We start from the raw sequence: 22,595 nt of genomic DNA on the forward strand, positions 1-22,595 counted from the left end.
AAACTAAGGAATCTTTTTTTTTTCAAAAAGAAAATAAGAGAATTATGTTTTAATGCTAAATATAAGAAAAGTATTTTAATTAGTGTAAGTTCAGGAAATCACATGGTCTACTTAAAAATCATAGCCGGGGCAGTTAGGTAGCACAGTGTATAGAGCATGAGTCAGGCGGACCTGAGTTCAAATTTGGCCTCAGACACTCACTAGCTGTGTGACCCTGGGCAAGTCACTTAACCCCAACTGACTAAAAAGAAAATTGTAGTCTACAAACTAAGAGGTTTAATGTACAGCTTTAAAAAAAATTCTTCTCAAGATACATAGTATGGCATAGTGAACAATATTCTAGGCTTGCAGTCAGGAAGACCTAGGTCTAAATACCACCTCTGCCACTTATTACCTGTGTTACCTTAAGAAGGCATTAAGTCTTTGTTCATTAAGCTACTCCTAGTACTTATAAGCATTTGTATAGTGCCTACCATGTGTCAGGCACCTGACTAAGTGCATTTTACAAACACTATCTCCTTTGATCCTCAACCTGTGAGGTGGATGATATTGTTATCCTCACTTGAGGAAACTGAGGTAGACTGAGGGTCATGTGGCTAATTGGTGTCTGAGGCCATATTTGAACTCAGATCTTCCTGATTCCAGGAACAGTACATATCCTCTACAACAGCAGCTGCCTCTTACCTACTTATCTACTGAGTCATAGACTGACTACTATCTGTTTCAACAAAGGAAAGTTTCACACTGACAAAACCACTGAATCTTTTCTTATGTGTTCATTTCATTCTTGCTTACAGGGTGCCCCATATTTTCTAGTTGTCAGTCAATAATCATCTATTAATGCTGTACTATTTCTCCATTGGCCCCACTGGAAAAGTCCACTGGGTGGGTAGTATCCCTAATTGCAACTAAGAGGCACACATTCACCCACAGTCACTTGCCAAGAGAAGAATATGAACAGCCAATGCCTAAGACTTGGACAATTTCAGTCTTTAATTTTATTGTCATCAGAGATTTATTAATCCTACTCTCTGTTCCAGGATGCAAGTCTCTTATGAAGGACCATTTCTTGTGGCACATCAGGTTGATATTGAGCCAGAGAGAGAGACAGAGAGAGAGAGAGAGAGAGAGAGAGAGAGAGAGAAAAGAAGAAAAGGGGAGGGGAGGGGAGAGGGGAGGGGAGGGGAGGGGAGGGAAGGGGAGGGGAGGGGAGGGGAGGGGAGGAGAGGAGAGGGGAGGGGAGGGGAGGGAAGGGCAGGGGAGGGGGGAGGGAGGGAGAGAGAGAGAGAGAGAGAGAGAGAGAGAGAGAGAGAGATAAAGGATAGACAACCAGATGAGCTAGATGGATAAACAGATAACTAGATGATAGATAGAAGAACAGTTAGAAGGATAGATAGATAGATAGATAGATAGATAGATAGATAGATAGATAATGGATAGGCAGATGATAGAGACAGATAAATATAGTTAGATATGCATATATATACACATAAGCATATGTATGTACATGATAGAACAATACAAATGAATTTTAGAATATAACCCTCCAAGAAGTCGCTCTCTTTATTCTCCATCAGTGCATTGTGAGAAGAAAAAGCAGTTACAACAAGGGCATTTGCAGTTCTTCCTGATAAAAACCAGGGTGCTTTCTCATTTAGAGGAAAGGGCCATCTGAATTAGTACATTTTGTGGATGTTGTCCCAAACCTATGATTCCATTGGTGTAGGGAAACTCCTAGTGCGGAAACTCCCTCCATCAAGGCAGATCAGCAACTTTTCTGTCACTTAAACCTTTAGTGAGTTGCCCACCAGTGAAGCGCAGAGGGAATCAAAGGTTAAGTGGTTGCCTGGGGTCAGTACATGTCTATGGCAGAACTTAAATCTAGGCCTTCCCTGACTTGAAGGTGGGCCTCTAAGCCACTAAGCAACACTGCCTTCCTTGAATTAATAAATGATAATTTTAAAAGGTCAGCATAATTGGTAAAATTGTATACTGGATTATGTTTGATCACCAGCCAATAGTAACAAAGTAAAACATCCACATTAAGATATTTTCATCGCTTCTTTTCTATCAAAAAACACCCCAACAGAACTGTAGCTTTAAATCCTGAGTAGTCAATAACAAACCATAAGGAAGAGGTAAATAGTCAAGTTTGTACTTTTTCTTTATTTTTTCAAGCAAGAACAAAAGTCAAATTGTATTTGCTATCAAGGTACAAAGGAAAGAAATTTCTGACACATCCAAGGCTGTAGCTCCATCTATACAACAGGACTCCTGGAAACATTCATATTAGTGGCAAAGAATGCAAATCTCCCCTTTTGAAGTCTTAGGGAGATCATGCCAGGGGAAGGAAAGGAACCCAGTGGGATTTTCCACGAGATGAATGCTTCATTTGGCCAGCTCCTTAGAAGTATGGTGCTGGGAACAGATGTGCTGCTCAGCTCTGTTTCTTTGGCCTTTTCAGGAGTTCAGTTATTCCAATCAGGTAATTAGCTGCTATTAAAATAAAGCTGTCCTTGACTGAAGCTTAGTGTAGGAAAGGGAATGATGGCAACTGTGGACTAGAATTCCATTCCCGATATCGTGGCTTAGATTTTAGTTATACAAATACAGAATACATGATGAAGTGGACCCAGTAACAGTTTTATTTCATCATTGTTATCATCATTATAAACAAGAAATATTTAGTTGCTGCCTACTGTGTGTGTATGTGTGTGGTATTGTTTTTTGTTTGTTTGTTTGGGTTGGGTTGGTTTGGTTTGGTTTGGTTTCTATGTATTTTACTGGCCATGATTTCTTAGAATGGAGAGAACAGAGTTCTGGGCCAGTTCAGGTTGTTGCCTGTGGCAACTCAGTGCTCAAGGATTTCCAGGAGCAGAAGCCATTTTTGCATGGCAGATGGGCCAGGTTCTGGGAAGTTCTGGGAGTCCTCACCTGAGGAGGACATCTGTGAATCTGTCCATAGACAATTTACATCACTCTTCCCCTTGCATGGGACCCTCAGGCAGCACTGCACTGGTAACCACAACCAGTGGCATAGGTCTGGCTGAAGCTCAGTTTCTGGGCTGGGCTCAGACTACTCCAGGGCTTCACAAAGCTGGAGCTGGTGTGACATGCAGCTGGCCCTCCATTCGGTGTGCTGCACCCAGATACTCCTAGCTCTTGAACAGGGCCTTGTAGCAGTAGCCACAGAGGCTCTCCTGGGCTAGGGTGGTAAAGAATTCGAACTTCCTAATAACCTTGATCTGATATTGCAGACAAAAGAGGGTGTGGTTGAGTTGGGGGACTAACAGGAGTTTGGACATGACAACCATATCTGATGTACAGAAGTCTTGAGGATACAAGGGCCACAACTGTAGGCATTCACAGGCAGCCTTCTGGTAGCCAGGAGCAGGAAGGTCAAGGCCAGAAAAGAGGCTGGATATACCCATTTCCAGGATGTTCAGAGAACCTGGACTTGGAGGCAACAGCAGGAGCCAATGTCCAAGCCTGGGACAAAATGTCCCATCAATTTTTTGCTTATTTATTGTGGTACCACCAGCATAGTTATCAGTTTGAATGAAAACAGAAAATCCTGATTTCAATTTAGCTTTTCCACTGACTAGTTATGTGACTTTGGATGACTCATTTAACTTCTCTGAGACCTCAGCATCTTCATCTGTAAATCAAGGGATTAGACTAAGTTATCTCTGAGTTCCCTTCTACCTGGAACATTTCTTGATTTGAAATTCAGAAATATTTATAAATCCTAATAGCTCTTTCAGAGCCAGCCAGGAGTACAGATAGGCAGTACAGCTTCTGTGCTGATTGAAGAGGAATGAGGCCAGGTCTCTACAATGGAATCAAAGCAGAGTGGAGTCCATTGTATGAATAATTCAGAGGGAAAATAATCCCTATGGGTATCACAGTATTGGAATTCACTTGACTCATATTTCTGGTCTGCAAAGTGAACTGTATCTACATTACTTCCCCCCAAACTCTCATTTTCCTGTGGAAATTCAGCCTTCTCAGGATATCAACTGATTTCCATTTTTGTTCTGATCAGAAATCCCTGAGCTATAGACATAAGTAGAAACTAGCCATGTATCACCAATCAATCAATCTTGTAAGCAGTACATGCGAAGTCCTGGTGATGTAGAGGTCACAGGGGAATAGTCCTTGCCTTCAGCGAGTTTATATTCTCTTAGGGAAGATGGAATATACATAGATGTATATGTATTTAATAATTAATAATAATATATAATAATTAATAAATAGGAAGTAAATTTAAGGGGAAGGGGACACTAGCTGATAGGAAGGGAGGGATCAGGAGAATTAATAGATAGTGGTATTTAAGTTGAGTTTTAAAGGCAACGAAAGATTCTAAGAGTCAGAGTTCAGATAGGAGGGCATTCCAGGCATGGGAGACAGGGAGATGGGAGTTGTTGAGTCTTGTGTGAGGAAAATCAAATCAGGTGCCAGTAGAAACAATCCAGCTATATTTGCTGTTGTCTTAATGGAGTTGGGGGAAATGGAATACAAAAAAAATGAATTCATCCTATCCCCAAGATCTTTTTCATTATTCCTTTGAATCCACCATCCTCTGAAATATTCAAAAGAGGAGTAAGGCTTAGGAAGTTTTTTCCCATGGACTTCTATGTGAGTTGGCCTACTTGATCTGTGAGCACTTCTCTGAATCTCTCCTTGGTCACCTTGGCAGGCTGCACATCCATTCAAGCCAGTTATGTGCTTAGGTCCAGGAAGCTAATATTGAGACCATTAGATACCCTGGGTGGGGAAACCAAATAGGCAAGCAGTAGCGTGTCCCTACCCAGGAATGTAGAGTCAAAACTCAACCAAATGCAGCTTGATGGACTCAAGCATGTAACGCAGCTTTCTTTTGCATCAGTTGGTGAATTTTGGTCATCAGAATCATAAATTTAGGCATTTTGTCCTCAAGAATTGCCAAAGGAGACCCTTATTAGCATTGCAAATTAAAAATTCTAAGCATCTCTTGCTTTCTTCAATGGCTAAACATTCTAATGAAATTCATCCTGCTATCTTACATAGGACCATAGATTTAGAGTTGGAAGGTACTTTAGGTTCCATCTAGTCCAATTCTCCCATTTTATAGATGAGGAAACTAAAGTACAGAGAGGGTAAGGGACTTGCCCAAGACTACACAGGTAGTCTTGCAAAGCTGGAATTAGAACCCACATATCATGATTATGAGTTGGGGGGAGGGGGTTCCCCTTACTCATTATCTCCTTTTAGCATTGGAATTGCAATTATTCTCACTTTTATTTTCTTTTTTTATTTCTTAGTATGTGTAGAGCTACGGAACAGAAAGGATCAAGTCTTTTCCTCCACCCCATACCAGGATATGACCCTGGGTTAAGGTGCTGACCTGCACTGGTGAAGAGAATTTCCTCACTAGGGAGTTCCCTATTCTCGTGAAATCACAGGCTCAGGCACTATCCCTATCCTGTAAACATTCGGTATATATAACAGAACAGTGAGAAAAATCTAAAGATTACAGACCAGTACCTCTAGAAGTCATTGGTTATTTCCTAAACTTAGAGGGATGTATCTAAATCTGTATAAATAGATATGTATATTTATCTATCTGTATTGATATTTATGTCAATATCAGTATAGCTCAGCCAAGGGGATTATAAATTAAGATGTCACCATCACCCTTCATAGAAATCCAACTGTGTGGACTTCCTCTATGATATATGCCACCCAGGTACAGGGGACTTATATTCCTGAAAAGTTCAGTCTTCTTCCCCCTCCAAAAAACTCAAAAAACTGGCTTCTTCTGGCCCCTTCACATTGTGGCCTTTCTATACCACTCTTACTTTGAGAGTCTTTAATATCGCTTTGTGGGGTGAGCACTATTAGATATGGCTAAAGGTTGTCCAACACTATCCTTCTAAGGCAAGAGTTCTTAATGTGTTATTTTTTAATGTCATGGACTCCTTTTGGCAATCTTGTGAGATGCACCCCTTCTCAAAATATGGTTTTTACATGCAAAAGTAAAATATATAGGATTACAAATGAAACCAATTATATTAAAATAGCAATAAAAAAAATTAAGTGAGTGGACCTCAGGTAAAGAATCCCTGATTAAGGAAAACACACAAACATCTAAATGCCTTCATGAGTGTGGGGGAGAACCTTTTCCTTCTTGCATATGGACAGAGCCTCACCATGTTATGGCATTATACCCCAGAAGGACACTGTAGTACTACACCCTCCTAAGAGGCCATAGCTATTCTGTGACCCTACAGTGAACAGAAAACAATGGGTTACCCTGAGAAGGAGGACTTTCCTGATATTCCTTCATTATTTGCAGCACACCAGTGTAAAAATCCCACCTCAAACTCAGAATAACAACTCTCTGACTTGTCTATAACATCTTATCTTAGTATGTTGCCTTGGGCATTAAGAGGCTAGATGATTTGCCACAGTCACACAGCTAATGTGTGTCAGGAGTAATACTTTAATCTTGCTGATTTTCGTGACTCCAAGTCCAGTTACAGACTGCCTCCTTCAGGTTCTGGGAACAGAATGAAAATTCCCAGACTTCCACAAGTTAGATGTTACAATGTCTCTCCACTAGCCCAGGATGCCTCCTCCAGGGCCTGAAAATAGAAGGATAAAAGAAATCATCTCTAACATCAAGGAATTTAAAGTTTACCAGCTACAATATGTTCACAAATCCCTGAAATACCATTCCATTCCCTTCAAGCTCCCCTCTTATCAAAATTCAAATATCTCAAAAATATAAAAAATAATCTCAAATATCTCAAAAAATATCTGTTCTGTCTTCTTGGTTACCCTACAGCAAATGCAATTGGTCCTACAGGAGAATAAAATTGGTTGAGGAATGATGATAAAGAAAGAAGAGGTTTCTGAGATTCTCTTGAGGTTATGGATTACATGGTAGCATCCATTGAATTTTTGTCCTCTTTGGAGGGGCTCAACAGGACTGTAATTTGTGAGGGGACTGCTTGGCAATATAACATAGGTGCTTGAAAGCTAGGTGTTTATCTCAATCCAAAAGATTATAGATATGTCAGATATAGAATTTACTTCCTTATTTAAGGGACCGGAGTAGAATAGATTATTTTTCTTCTGTGAGGCAGGAAAGGGAGGATGTTTTATAGGAGCTTTTTAAAGAGAAGAAAAAGGAAATGAATAAATGGTGAGACATCTCACCCTTTCTAGCCTCAAAATATACTTGCTATATAAGACTTAATAGTCTCTGATGGAAATTGAGCTAATTAATGCATAACTCTGTCAATTCCGTTTATCTTCTTGGGACCAAGGAAAGGTTAAACCTTGGTGCTCATGTGGAGTTTCCTTCACACAAAGCCTGAACAGAAGAGATAATTCCAAGCTATCCAAAGCTGCCTGGAAGGTCTCAACTCAATCTCATTCCATTCAAAGAGCTTTTGACTTAATAGTCTTAATAGTCTTTAAAATGTGCCAGAAACTGTTCTAGGCACTGGGAACAGAAAAACAAAAAACAAAAACAGTCCCTTCCTGCAAAAAACTTACATTTTACTGAAAGAGACAACATGAATATAGTTAAGTCAGAGGAAGTAAATTAAAATCCCATCTCTGCTCCTCATTGCCTATATAACTTGAGACAGGTCACAACCTCAGGTTTCCCATCAAAAAAAAGAAAGTGTTGGTTTATTTTATCTGACAATATGTTTGTAATGGGTTTGTTTTTATTGCCTTTTCCAGGGCAGAGGGGAGAGGGAGAGGATGTGGACCTGATAATTAAATAAAATTGAATATAAAAAAATGAAATGGGGACGAGACTACCTGTGTCTGAAATCCTTCTAGCTTTGGATTGATGATTCTAGGTAGATACAAATTATTCTAGGATCATTGAGTTATATTTTGAAGTGACTTCTAAGGCCATCTACTCTAACACTCATTCTGCAGATGAGGAGATCCAGGCTCAGAAAGGCAAGGTCACAGAAATAGAAAGCACAGAGACTACTGCATTCCCTTAAATTGTTTTGTATTTACTCCTTGGATGTATTTTATATTTATTTGTATACACCTCATTTCACCAGACCAAATATAAGCTTCTTGAGGGCAGAGACTGCTTTGTTTTGGTCCTTGTTTCCTCAGGACCTAGCACAGTGCTTGGCACATGGTAAGCACTTAATGAATGCTTATAGATTGCTTGAATCCAATTACATGACTTATGAGGTCCTGCCCTGAAATTAAACTTGCCATTATCAGACTTGGGTGCCTAATGATCCAAATTTCAAATTGGCTTTGCAGTAAACCACATTACTCATCTGGCTCTGTTGATGGCCATATCTGTGGACTTTATCTTTATCTATATGAGGGCAGATATTCCTCCATCATTTCTTCCTTGTTTCTCAGGTTATTGAGGATGTGTATCATAAATATCTTTAATCAATTATCGAGAATGCAAAGAGTGGGAGGCAGGATGGTGTAGTACAAAGAACCCTAGACTAGAATTTTAAAGACTCAGGTTCTACTCTAGTATCTGTCACTGATTTACAATCTGACCTTGGACAAGTCATGTATCTTCCTTGATAAGGGTTTCATTAGATAATTTCTGAAAGTCCCTTCTAACGTGAAAATGGTTCTTTGTCCCTACATGTGCTCAGCTTTTTACTCATTGGTAGATACAGAAAAAGCACACCATGTGGCCCCTAACCTCAAGGAGCTTACAATCCAATTGAGAATGTAAATTACATGGATACTAAAAAATCTGTGACACTATTACCTGAGGAAATACCATTATGGGAATTCTTTGCACCTCCAAAGACCTGAAACCCAAAATTCTTAAATTTAGAAGTAGAAGGGACCTTTGTGGTCTAGTTCAACACCTTCATTTTTATAGATGGAAAACCTAAGGACTAAATAGGCTAAGTGATTTCTGTAAGGTCACACAGGAAGTAAGTAGCAACCTGTCTATGGCTTAAAGCAATAGGGAATTAATCACCTAAGGTCCAGAGAGGTAAAATCATTTGGGTAGGGCCACACAGCCACTAAGTGCCAGAGGTAGGACTTGAAACTGGGTCTTATTGACCGCAGACTCAATACTCCATCCACTATATTTCACCCATAAAATAATGACAAATAATATCAAAGGGTAGGATCATAAAATCATAGATATGGAGCTGGAAGATATCTTAGAGTCAATCTAGTTCAAATCCCTCATTTTATAGATGAGGAAAGCAAAACCTAGAGGGGTTCAGGGCTGCTTCCTCCATAAGGTGTTCTGAAACTCATCTTTAATCACATAAAACTATACTAAATCTTTTGGAGCACCCTATATAATTCAATGTAGTCACATCTTTATCCACATCACCTAACATTATCTGACGCATGTAGTTGTTGTTCAGTGGTTTCAGTTGTGTTTGACTCTTCATGACCCATTTGGGGTTCTCTTGGCAAAGATTCTGGAGCGGTTTGCCATTTCCTTCCCCTGCTCATTTTATAGATAAAGAAACTGAGGCAAACAGGGTTAAGTGACTTGCCCAGGGTCACACAGCTAGTTAAATGTCTGAGGCCATATTTGAACTCACAAAGATGAGTCTTCCTGACACCAGTCCTGGCACTCTATCCACTGCACAACCTAGATGCCTGGCACATATTAGATATTTAATGAATACTTCTTCTTGAACTGACTGATGTGTCAGAGGTGTGTAACCAATCAATTATAACCTTACAGACTACAAATTACACAATGACATTCTGGGAGATAAAGAAAAAATATAGTTGGTGGCCTCTGCCCTCAGGGATATATGTGTGTATGCATGTATGTATATATACATATACATGTGTGTAGTCATATATTTGTATGTGTTCATATGTATATACATATATACATGGCCACATGCATACATACATACACATATAGGACCATAGATCAAGATTTGGAAAGGACCTCAGAGGCCATCTAATTCTACCCTTTCATTTTACAGATGAAGAAACTGAGGCCCAATAAAGTTGAGTTACCTGCTCAAGGTCACATAAGTAGTAAGTGCTGGAGCCAGAATTTGAAGCCAGCTGCTCTGATGCTTTTACTATGGTGCCACAGTTCCAAATACTGTACCCACCAAAATAAGACTGAGACTCAGGAGCATTTAAGTGGTACAGACAATAAGTAAGTACTATCAGAATTCATCAAAGACAGAAATCAATGAATAAAGCAAGACTAGTAAGGAAAAGGATCCAAAGAGGGGGCGGGACTTGAATTGTACCTTAAAGGGGGATTGGGGAGGATAGTTGAACTTAGGTAAGCCCCATTGAAATAAGAGCAAATACTCAGGGGGAAAAAATTACAATGATTTTTGTGATGGTTGAGTCTTTATATTTAACATTTGAAAAGTGAATTTCCTTGGGAGTTTTATAATCAGCTAACTTGGAGATTTTAAAAAATTCTTTCTCAGATGAATTTTTTCATTTGTTGGTTTTTCAATGAAAAATCTCTTTATTGCATCAAAGGAAATGCAGGTGGGTAGAAGAGGTCAGAAAACCTGAGCTGACATCCTTCTGGGGCACATGACAGTCTCTCAGAGGTTAGTTTCCTCAGCTGTCAAATTAAGATAATAATCCTTATAGCCTTGCAGTGAGCATTAATCAGCATGAGCCATCTAGAGTATTTTGCAGACCTGAAAGCTTATATTGCAGCCATTGAATCTTTGAGTACATTTCAGGGGTTAAAAAGAAGCCAGATCAGTTGCATTTTCAAGAAGTGGAAATCTCATCTTTTCAGAAAGTACTCTAAGTAAAAAAGAGAATGAGGGAAGATAAATACAGCTAATTGAACCAAACTGTTTCCAAATGAACTGCTTTTCAGAGTTGTTCATAAGGGGACAGCAGTCTTTAAACAAATCACCATGTAGATTTTTTGGCAGGGCAGGACCATGAATAATTTGTTTCTTTAATTAACTCAGATTTATTAAATAATTTGCCTTCTGTTAAATTAGACTATATTTCCATCTGAGGAACTACCAATTTATGAGTTTTCCATTATCATTAAAAAGGCAATAGGACATAAATTCTGAATAGTGTGAAAGTCTAGTGTATAGGAGTGGAAAGAGAGGGGGCCTCAGAGTGGGGAAAAAACTGGGTTTGGGGGTAGTTTTAAGGTATTAAATCTTTCTACCCACTACGAGAGCTTTACATTTTTAAAAACTTGAGTCTGTTAAAGCTTAGACTGCACTAAGACTTTTGGGACACACAATATGACATAGTGAGTAGAAGCTGGTCTCAGAGGCAGGAAGACCAAGATTCAAGTCTCACCTCCAACACACACTGGCAGAGTTTCTTTGGACAAGTCATTTAACTCTTTAGGGCCATTGCCAGTTGTCATGACTTTTGTCTTACCACTGGACTCCGATGACTCTGGAAGAGAGAGTGAGGTTGACGACTTTGCACAGTTCTGACTCACTTAAATCCAATTCACTCACAAGTCAAGACATTATCTTATGATGTCATCGGTCATCTTTGAGAATGAAGGATGAACAACTATGATCCTTAACTTCTCAGTGGTCTAGAAAACTCTGATGACTACAAGGCACAAAGAAGGTGCTGACCTTCATCAGTAGAGAGAGCTCCCTCATTCGGGAGTTCCCTAGAACAGTGAATTAAATCACAGGTCAAGGACCTAATGTATAAGGGTGAAGTATTTACATTGTCAAAGCAAAAGTAACTTAAGCTTCAATTGTTGTGTTTCTTGTCCTTCTTTCTTGAAGAGGACCAAAGCTTCAATCAGGCACCATTGAATTGGTGTGTACTAGTAGCTGGCATTAGGGGCATTGGATAGAGAGCTAGCATCAGTGTCAGGAAGTCTAGCATATAGTATCAATCAATAAACATACATTATTTATTACTGTGTGCCAGGCACTATGCTAAGTGCTAGCATTGAGAAAAGAGGAAGTCTCAGAATTAGGAAGAACTGGGTCCAAATCCGGACTCTGTCACATACTTGCTGTGTTACAATAGGCAAGTCAATCAATCTTTCATTGCTCTACTAACTAAATTTAGAAATTACAGAAGAAGTGCCTATATACACCATATGAGAGAAAATTGAGTCCAGTACTCAATTATCCCAACCTTAGTTAGGAGATGGAATTAAAGGAGAAGATAGCGGATAGAGTTCCCACCTGGGGTCGGGAAGACCTAAGTTCAAATTCAGCCTCAGACACCAGCAGTGTGACCTTGGGCAAGTCACTTAATCCTCTTTGTCTATTTCCTCATTTGTAAAATGAGTTGGAGAAGGAGATGGCAAACCACTTTGGTATCTTTGCCAAGGAAACTCCAAACAGGGTTATGAAGAGTAAGACGTGACTGAACAAACAACAGGAGGTCCCACCTGCTCTGGAGATTTCTGTCCATATAAAAGGGGAAGACAGATAAGTAGTCAGGTCTATTGTATGCACACTCTGTGGGCTGTATGCAGCTGGGTCTTTTAAGCTATCCCTGCCCTCTTTTACTTAGACGGCAAGGTGAATGCTTCCCTATTTAAAGCATGGCATTTCAGGTTTTAATTGGAAGACATTCCTTTAACCCAAAGGTTAAAGGTGAGAGAAAACCATACCCTTAGAGAGGGGCAGTATATTCCAGCTATAAAGGAGTCACCAGTTCTTAAGAAGATACAGAGTAGGGGTGGTTAGGTGGCACAGTAAATAGAGCACCGGACCTGGGCCTCAGTTTCCTCATTTGTTAAAAAAGGTGTTGGATTAAATATAAAGTCTTTTTAAGCTCTAAATCCATGTTCCTGCAAACTTCCAAGCTATAGCTCCTTCTAGTCAGATAAATGGTGGACATTCCTTTCTCTGAGCTTTCCATTTTGGCTTTGAGTCATTTAGGGGAAGGAATATGAAAAGAAACCTTTTAACTAAGGATGTGTTGTTCTGTAGTCGGCTTTAATAAACCTCGGTGGAGTGCTCCTAAAAGCTACAACCAGGTAATCAGAAGAAAGCTAAGTGCAGCTAAAATTCCTGATACCTACAGAGAGATATTTGCAGAGGGGGTTGGGGGAGTAGAATAACTTAAAAGGCATAGGATGGTAGTAAGAGGCTTCAGTTTAGCATGTATGTCTTATGCAACAAGTAAAAATAAATTTATATTAGCTTAAAAAAAACAGCAACACATCTTTGAGGTCATTTTCCCCTTACAGGGTCACTAACTTCAGAGAAATGGGAAGTTTATCATTTACTGAGAAAATAGCACATTTAAGTCATTTTTCAACTTTCTGTAATCACCCATTTTCCCAGAACAGAGTATTTAGATTCCAGGGACATTATTTTAAAAAAAAGCCACCTTCAAACCCAAAGATTATGTTTATTATTTTAAAAGATGATGTCTGCTACACAGAGGCAAAAATGGAACAAAAAGATAGAGCTACAAAGATGTTGAGAAAATAAAATCACTTGCCATCTAATGGTGGGAGGATGAGGTCAGTGGTAGGGAAGGGGAAAGAGCAAATTGTCTCATTTTTTGACTGGGTGAATTTATTCAATGAAGACCAGGAAGATTGGAGACCTTTTCAAGAGTCCAAGATAAGAGGTGCTAAAAGGTTAAGGGACAAAATTAATGTAGCAGGTATATGTGGGGGGTGGGGTGGGGGGGAAGGGATAAGAGGTGCTATGGAGTTAGATATTATAAGACTTGGTAACTGTGTATGGGAGTCAGAAAGTTGAGGCAAAGATGACTCTGAGCTTACTCACCTAGATGACCAGAAGGATAGAGGTCCCACCCTAGTTTGTTGTTGTTGTTCACCCTTCATTCTAGAAAAGGACCAATGATATCATGAGGGTGATGTTTTGAGTTGCAAGTGAATTGGATTTAAGATAGGCAGGGCTGTGCAAAGTCATCAGCCTCCCTCTGTCTTTCTGAGTCATCCCAGTCCAGTGGAAAGACATAGGGATCTCACTGATTGGCCAATGATAGCCCAAGCCTCACTTGCTCATTATTTGGGTTTTGATGGCTCAGAGTGAATGCAAATAGCAATCCTTTCTATTCTAGCCAGAAACCCTGAGGTTCTCCCCAGCTCCCACCCCCACATTAATTCTTTTGTGAAGGCAAACTAGGCCATCTTTTGCCTCTTCCCACCCTAGACAAAGAGAGGGTAGTTAGGAAGACAGGAGGACGTGGAAAGAAAGATAATGACTTATATGTTGGATGTGTTGAGTTTCTCATTGTCTTTCTTTAGTCAGCCCCCAATCATCTTTTGATTCAAGATTCAAACTCCTGACCCTCTTAGTGTTCAGTCTTCCCATTAGGAGGTGCCATTTATGAAGTCTCTTGTCTCACTTGCCCAACCCTTCCACTCAGGCCAGACTTCTTTGCCCACTTATCCACTGTGTACTAAGCTCTAGAAAAGCATGCATGCCTTCTCAAAGGGCACTCCTCGCAACTGGAATATGTTGCCTTTCCAGAGTAACTAAGGGCCTTTTTCCCTACCCTCCTTGAAATACTATCTGAACTCTTCCTCCTTCCACAAGACCTTTCCCAGCCACACAGTTATGAAGAGGGGATTCCCCCTCCCATCTCTTGGCACAAACTACCTCTGGATTATGCATTTCTAAGCCCTGCATTCTTTATATATTTAATCAGATTCCTCAGCACAGCTGTTTATATACCAACTTCCCTTGTTTTCGGGATTTTAGAGTCAATGAAATTATATTAACATGGGAAGTAGAGATTTTAGGGATTGCTTTATTCAATCAGTCAACAAATATTCATTACCCACCTACTATGTGCTAAGCACTGTGCTAGGCACTGTGGGATACAAGTACAAAAGAAATGAAGCAGTCCCTACTAACAATGAGCTTACATTCCAATGGGAAAGGCAAGAAGTACATATAAAAAATATGCTATAATTTTAAAATTAAGAAATATAACTACTCTTCATTTTATAACTGAGAACACTGAAGTTCAAAGAGGCATGTGACTTTATCAAGGTCACACAGGCTATAAATTCTGGGGACAGATATGAACCCAGGTACTCTGATTCAGAAGCCATCATCCATTCACCACCCCCCACACACACAGCATACTGCCACTTCTTCTTTCCACTACATTACCTGCTTCTTTTTTATTTTAAACCCCTGAAAGTTAAGGGTGACCTTTTAGAATTAGCACCATCTAGAGTTAGATGCTTGATAACAATGTGAGTCCACAGGTCTTGTGGCAGGGGAGTTAAAAGGTACATTCTTTTTGCCTGCCTTATCTTTTTTTTTTTTAATCAAAAGCCACTTTTTATCAAACATGTACAAAGTATTCCTTGTTTTACAAGCTCAAAAACCAGACTAATGTATGAAGGAATGTACAGTATACCTGGAATAGCTTTTGACAACATCCATCAAGAAAATTTCAGTGTCTGCACAACTTGAATTGCATTCAGTGTCTAAAAAAATTATATGAGACCTGCTACAAACTCAAAATTTTTAAAGTTTCACAAGTCAAAGCAAAGCAATCCTCAATGCATACATGATATAGTTTCAAAATAAAGGTAATGATTTTTTTTAAAGTAGAATACGGAAAGATCTTAAGGACCAAGCCATTGCTTCTTTATTGGTTTTATGCTTAATATGGTACTGGCAGGGTTCAGACTCTGGAAACCCCCTTGAACTCTCCTTGAATCTTCCCACTTGATCTGGTATTCACCTGAGGCATCTACCCAATCCACTAATCCTCTCAACCCGCTTTTCTTGTAAATCTCTGGTGTTCAGATAAGGTTATCTACTGGCCTTTCATTGTAGCCTATGCCCAATCTCCCTCCATTCTGTGTTACCTCCAGATTACCTCCTGCTACTTTCCACCCTTGATTCTATCTAGGCCCCACTCCCATCAAGATCCTCCCTAGACCCCTCCTCCAGTCACTGTACTACTTGGCCACTCCTAGATCCCTCCCGCATTCTTCCTGTATGTAAGATCTATCTTGTTAACATGAAAGTACTCAGATTCAATGTGGCCCTGCAAGTATCACAAATGCTCAGATTCTTTGAATCTAGCCCATGCTTAGATTCCTTAAGAGTCCGGCCAATATGGCAGTTTTTTTTAGAATCACACCCACCTTTATATAGATGTTCTAATAAACTTTTCTTGTCTTCGGCTGAAAGAAGGCTTGGGTTGAATTCATTGGGGCAGAATGTGTGTGTCCCTATTCCAGGATCCCAGCACCTCAACCACTCCTAAACCTTAACAATACCAAATGAAATTCTGTTAGTAACTCTCAGTTTCTTATATACTTATATTCTTATATATACTTCAAGAGCTATATAAAATTTTGAAAAAGCTAAATCTGTAAGCTGTGTTTCAGTTACTAAATAACTGGTTTGTTTTTTTTTTTTTATTTACAACCTGACCAAAAAAAATGCTTGGTTGCTTATATATGAGCTTTTCAACTTGCTACTCTTAAGTTATTAAAATGCAAAAAATTAAACCATAAGTACCTTACCTAACAGGCCAAATTCATCATCTACTTGAATATGGCTATTAAATGAATAACTCACATAACCCAGAATTCTCAAGATATTTACTGCCTGCTAAAAGTTCAGTCTTAAAGCCTTTCTTTAAAAAAAATTAGGTGGTAGAACAGATCACACAAAAAAAGGGATATGTAATCATTTTAAATTAGCTCGATAACTTAGGCCACTCAACTCTACCAAATTAAACCAAATTATACACAGAAATGTTTGTGATATTGTTCCTTCAAATCTCGAATTTATCTAAATCCTGCCTAGGAAGTTTCACCATATAGATCTCAACATCTGGTCATGTGAAACTAACATTCATAAGTCTAAAGTCAGGTAGGTGTGTACTGTGATGATTATTGCTTGAGAAGAAGAAGAAAAATAATCATAGTGTATTAATGGACCTATTTTTTTATTCTTCCAAAGTCAAATATTTTCCTATCCTTCTATATTAGCCTGCTATGTGATCAGAGGTAGATTCTAGCTCAATAAAAAGATATTTGCAAATTGTAATGCGAATTAGAAAAGAAATACATTCTAATCACAAACCTCCTAGGTTTCTGCCCATTCCCTATATGATAGATTAGACAACTGTAAAATACCCTCTGACATTAAAAGAGAAAGGTGCACACTCTGGATTTTAGACAGAGAAACTATAATTTTCCCCACATAATATTTTCCTGCGTGTATTCAAAAAATTTCTGAAAACAAGTTTCACAATGGTATGTGTCCTTCTAAAAAGAGGTCAAAGTATTTTTTTAACAGACTTTCCCTGATCCATTAACATCACTATAAAATGCGTAGATAACACATCATTTTCATTTTATGAATGAAGCAACTCATGGAATGATAAGATAACCACTTATGAGACAGGACATCACAAGACAGAGCTAGAGACCATACTAGCAAATCCAGAAATGGGGCTTAAGTATCCCTATCTACTTGATTATCATGTCAGTGCTTGAAAATTGTTACTAAAGATCATAAATGTTAAAGTAAAGAAGGGTCAATAGTCATAGCGTATCCCAGTAGCCCTATAATTCCAGCTTACAGATCAAGTAGTCTAATTTAAAACACGTAAGTTGTTGATGTCACTAAGGATATAAGGTCTGCAAATGACGGGAAAAGAAAAACTATGTGGTCTCCATTCTATAAAGTCAGTTTTCTCTTTTGCTCATTTTCCTCTATCAAAGATGCTACTAATATTATGCCATTATCTCCTGTGTCAAATTTTCCATGAAAAATTTCCTGCACACTCATGTGAGCTTTATACAAAGTACCTCCTGTCGATGGCATGTATTGTTAGGTGGTTGACATGGTAACATCATTAGAGTTCTTTCTTAACAAAAGCTATAGAAAAGGCCCTCTCAATTTAATCATGGGGCAGAGAATCACAAGTCATCATCATGTGGCTCAAAAAAGAGCAAGGCATTCCAATAAACATGAAAAAAAATTTAAAGTTGTGTACATGCTCAGTAACAGGACCTTCACTATTCTTTCAATAGTATGTGCTTTTAATATGTGTCAAATGAATGAAATCAAATCATTCATTATTGATTCTATCAAGGCAAAAATCCAGTTGATTTTTTAAAAGTATAAGAAAAGCTAAGTTGAAAAAAAGTTAAATATCATTTAACATTAAAAGAGATTTACATTCCAACAACCAATGAAAAACATGGCATCTTGAATGGCTAGAATGGAAACATGGCAGTTCAATAAGTGCAAGGTACATTAGAAGTGTCACCAATGGCATAATACGCTGCATCAAACTGATTCAACCAATCCACCTCTCTTAAATCCAAAGAATATGGAAAAGGGGAAGGGAAAAAAAGTATGTATGCACTCATACATATAAAAACAAGCATATATACATTGACAAGATAACTGCTGTTTAGTTTTTTTTTTCCTATGTCCTTTTAGCTGGATTAGCAGTTAACATTCTCTCTTTCAAATTCTTTTTCTCATTTCTATTCCAGTTCCAACTCTTCTTTCTGTCTCTTTTGTTGGAGCTTAAGTGCTCTTTTTTTTTAACTTTGATGTCTTTTCATGAAGCATCAGCATCTCTCTTCTTATATTCACTAACATGTGATAGTACTTAGCTTATGTAAACAAAGCATTAATATCCAAAATAGAATGACATTCTTTGAATTGAATTTTGAAATCTCTTGCTCTAAAGTTATCTAGTAATACCACTTGGTCCTGAGTTCCTGTAGGGCTTGCTTTGATCTCTCCAAGTCTGGTAAATAATGAGAAACATAATACTTGTGCTTCAGAACTTTATTTTCAACAGTCAAGTCTTCCATTACCCCTTCATCTGGAGAAGCATCATCTGAACCAGAGTGACCTCAGGCAAGTCATTTCTAGACCTCAATTTCCTCATCTGTAAAATGAGAGAGTAGAATAATATCCCCTTCTGGCTCGGTGGGTGATGCTGCTCTCTCTACTCACACTGACTTTGGGGAGAAGCATTATCATTTTTTTTCTTTTTTTTAATTTTTATTTTAATTTTAAATTTTTAAATATATTTAGTTTTCAGCGTTGATTTTCACAAGAGTTTGAATTACAAATTTTCTCCCCATTTCTACCCTCCCCCCCACTCCAAGATGGTGTGTATTCTGGTTGCCCTGTTCCCCAGTCAGCCCTCCCTTCTGTCACCCCACTCCCCTCCCATCCCCTTTTCCCTTCCTTTCTTGTAGGGCAAGATAAATTTCTATGCCCCATTGCCTGTATATCTTATTTTCTAGTTGCATGCAAAAACTTTTTTTTTGTTTTTGAACATCTATTTTTAAAACTTTGAGTTCCAGATTTTCTCCCCTCTTCCCTTCCCACCCACCCTCCCTAAGAAGTCAAGCAATTCAACATGGGCCACATGCTTATCATTATGCATAACCCTTCCATAATACTCATGTTGTGAAAGACTAACTATATTTTGCTTCTTCCTAACCTATCCCCCTTTATTGAATTTTCTCCCTTGGCCCTGTCCCTTTTCGAAACTGTTTGTTTTTGATTACCTCCACCCCCATTTGCCCTCCCTTCTATCATCCCCCCCTTTTTTATCTTCTTCCTCCTTCTTTCCTATGGGGTAAGATACCCAATTGAGTATGTATGGTATTCCCTCTTCAGGTCAAGTCTGATGAGAGCAAGATTCACTCATTCCCCCTCACCTGCCTTCTCTTCTCTTCCTGCAGAACTGCTTTTTCTTGCCACTTTTATGTGAGATAATTTACCCCATTCTATCTCTCTCTATCTCCCTCTCTCAATATATTCCTCTCATCCCTTAATTTGATTTTATTTCTTTTAGATATCTTCCCTTCATCTTCAACTCACCCTGTGCCCTCTCTCTCTCTCTCTCTCTCTCTCTTTCTCTCTCTCTCTCTCTCTCTCTCTCTCTCTCTCTCTCTCTCTCTCTCTATATATATATATATATATATATATATATATATATATATATATATATATATACACATGTATAAATGTATATACATACATACATACATATATACATACATACACACTCACATATCCATATATATACATAAACATATATGTATACATATACATATACATATATATATATATATATATATATATATATATATATATATATATATGCATATTCCCTTCAGCTACCCTAATACTGAGGTCTCATGAATCATACACATCATCTTTCCATGTAGGAATGTAAACAAAACAATTCAACTTTAGTAAGTCCCTTGCAATTTCTTTTTCTTGTTCTTTTTCTTGATTACCTTTTCATGCTTCTCTTGATTCTTGTGTTTGAAGTCAAATTTTCTGTTCAGCTCTGGTCTTTTCACTGAGAAAGCTTGAAAGTCCTCTATTTTATTGAAAATCCATATTTTGCCTTGGAGCATGATACTCCGTTTTGCTGGGTAGGTGATTCTTGGTTTTAATCCTAGCTCCACTGACCTCCAGAATATCATATTCCAAGCCCTTCGATCTCTTAATATAGAAGCTGCTAGATCTTGTATTATTCTGATTGTGTTTCCACAATACTCAAATTGTTTCCTTCTGGTTGCTTGCAATATTTTCTCCTTGATCTGGGAGCTCTGGAATTTGGCGACAATATTCCTAGGACATTTCTTTTTGGGATCTATTTGAGGAGGCGATCTGTGGATTCTTTCAATTTCTATTTTGCCCTGTGGCTCTAGAATATCAGGGCAGTTCTCCTTGATAATTTCTTGAAAGATGATATCTAGGCTCTTTTTTTGATCATGACTTTCAGGTAGTCCAATAATTTTTAAATTATCTCTCCTGGATCCATTTTCCAGGTCAGTGGTTTTTTCAATGAGATTATTCATATTGTCTTTCATTTTTTTCATTTCTTTGGATCTGTTTTATAATATCTTGATTTCTCATAAAGTCACTAGCTTCCACTTGCCCCAATCTCATTTTTAAGGTAGTATTTTCTTCAGTGGTCTTTTGGACCTCCTTTTCCATTTGGCTAATTCTGTCTTTCAAGGCATTCTTCTCCTCATTAGCTTTTTGGAGCTCTTTTGCCATTTGAGTTAGTCTATTTTTTAAGGTGTTGTTTTCTTCAGTATATTTTTCCATATTTTGGGGGGTCTCCTTTAGCAAGTCATTGACTTGTTTTTCATGGTTTTCTCACATCACTCTCATTTCTCTTCCCAATTTTTCCTCTACTTCTCTAACTTGCTTTTCCAAATCCTTTTTGAGCTCTTCCATGGCCTGAGACCAGTTCATGTTTTTCTTTTGTTGTAGACTCTTTGACTTTGTTGACTTCTTCTGGCTGTATGTTTTAGTCTTCTTTGTCACCAAAGAAAGATTCTAAGTCTGATTCTGAATCTGAGTACATTTTCGCTGCCTGTTCATGTTCCCAGCCAACTTACTTGACCCTTGAGCTTTTCATTGGAGTATAACTGCTTGTAGAGTAGAAAGTACTTTGTCCCTAGCTTGAGGGGCTGTGCTGTTGTTTTCAGAGCAATTTCTACACATCAAGCTCTGCCACACCAGCACTCCTCCTCCCCCAAGAACCATCAACCCAGACCGTGACTCAGATCTAAGCAGGTTCTGCACTCCTGCTCTGATCTGCCACTAAATTCCTCCCACCAGGTGGGCCTGGGGCCAGAAGAAACTGTAGCTGTAGCTCTGTAAGCAGCCTGAGAGCTGCACCACCTCCAGAGGGCTCCATCCTGGGGCTGTGACCCTCCACGAGCTCCTTTCACTCTGTCCCCACAGTTTTTCCCACTAATGTTTTCTGTTGTCTTTGGTGTTTGTGGATTGAGAAGTCTGGTAACTGCCACAGCTCACTGATTCAGGGCACTACAGCCTGTTCCACCTAGCTCCCAGTCTGGTTGGTCTGAGCATGGCCCACACGGGCTCCATTCCTCTCCCAGCACATTGGGATAGACCTTACCCAGTGACCATCCATGCTCTGCTGGGCTAGAGCCCTGCTTGCCTCTGCTATTTTGTGGGTTCTGCAGTTCTAGAATTTGATCAGAGCCATTTTTATAGGTGTTTGGAGGGTCCTGGGGGAGAGCTTTAGGCAAGTCCCTGCTTTCCAGCTGCCACCTTGGCTCCACCCCCCCATTTCTTTTTTTTTAAATGGGGGGTTATTTAAATATCTTATTTCCTCTTCTGTTAATCTGGGCAATTTATATTTTTGTAAATATCCATCCATTTCACTTAGATTGTCAGATTTATTGACATTGAATTGGGCAAAATAGATTTGGCAATCTCTTTCAGGAGGTGATCAGTGGATTCTTTCAATGACTATTTTACTTTCTGGTTCTAGGATATCAGAGCAGTTTTCCTTGACAGTTTCTTGAAAAAAATGCTGTCCAGGATCTTTTTTTGATGATGACCTTCAGGTAGTCCAATAATTTTTAAATTATCTCTCCTGAATCTATTTTCCAGGTCATTTGGGTTTTTTCCAATACGGTATTTTACATTTTCTTCCATTTTTTCCTTTTTTTTTAAATTTTGTTTGACTGATTTTTGTTGTCTTATAGAGTCATTAGCTTCTAAGTGCCCAATTCTAATTTTTAAGTGATTTTATTTTCTTCAGTTAGTTTTTGTACCTCCTTCTCCATTTGGCCAATTCTATTTTTTAAGGAATTGTTTTCTTCAGTCAGTTATTGTCCT

At 38.7% G+C, this 22,595-nt stretch overlaps 1 pseudogene; it reads right to left on the reverse strand.

Moving 5' to 3' along the window:
- Positions 1 to 2,829: 2,829 nt before the first annotated feature.
- The window catches only part of LOC118851211, a 47,989-nt pseudogene continuing 28,223 nt past the window's right edge, over positions 2,830 to 22,595 (reverse strand).

Source organism: Trichosurus vulpecula, chromosome 5, assembly GCF_011100635.1.
Source record: "Trichosurus vulpecula isolate mTriVul1 chromosome 5, mTriVul1.pri, whole genome shotgun sequence".
NCBI lineage: Eukaryota > Metazoa > Chordata > Mammalia > Diprotodontia > Phalangeridae > Trichosurus > Trichosurus vulpecula.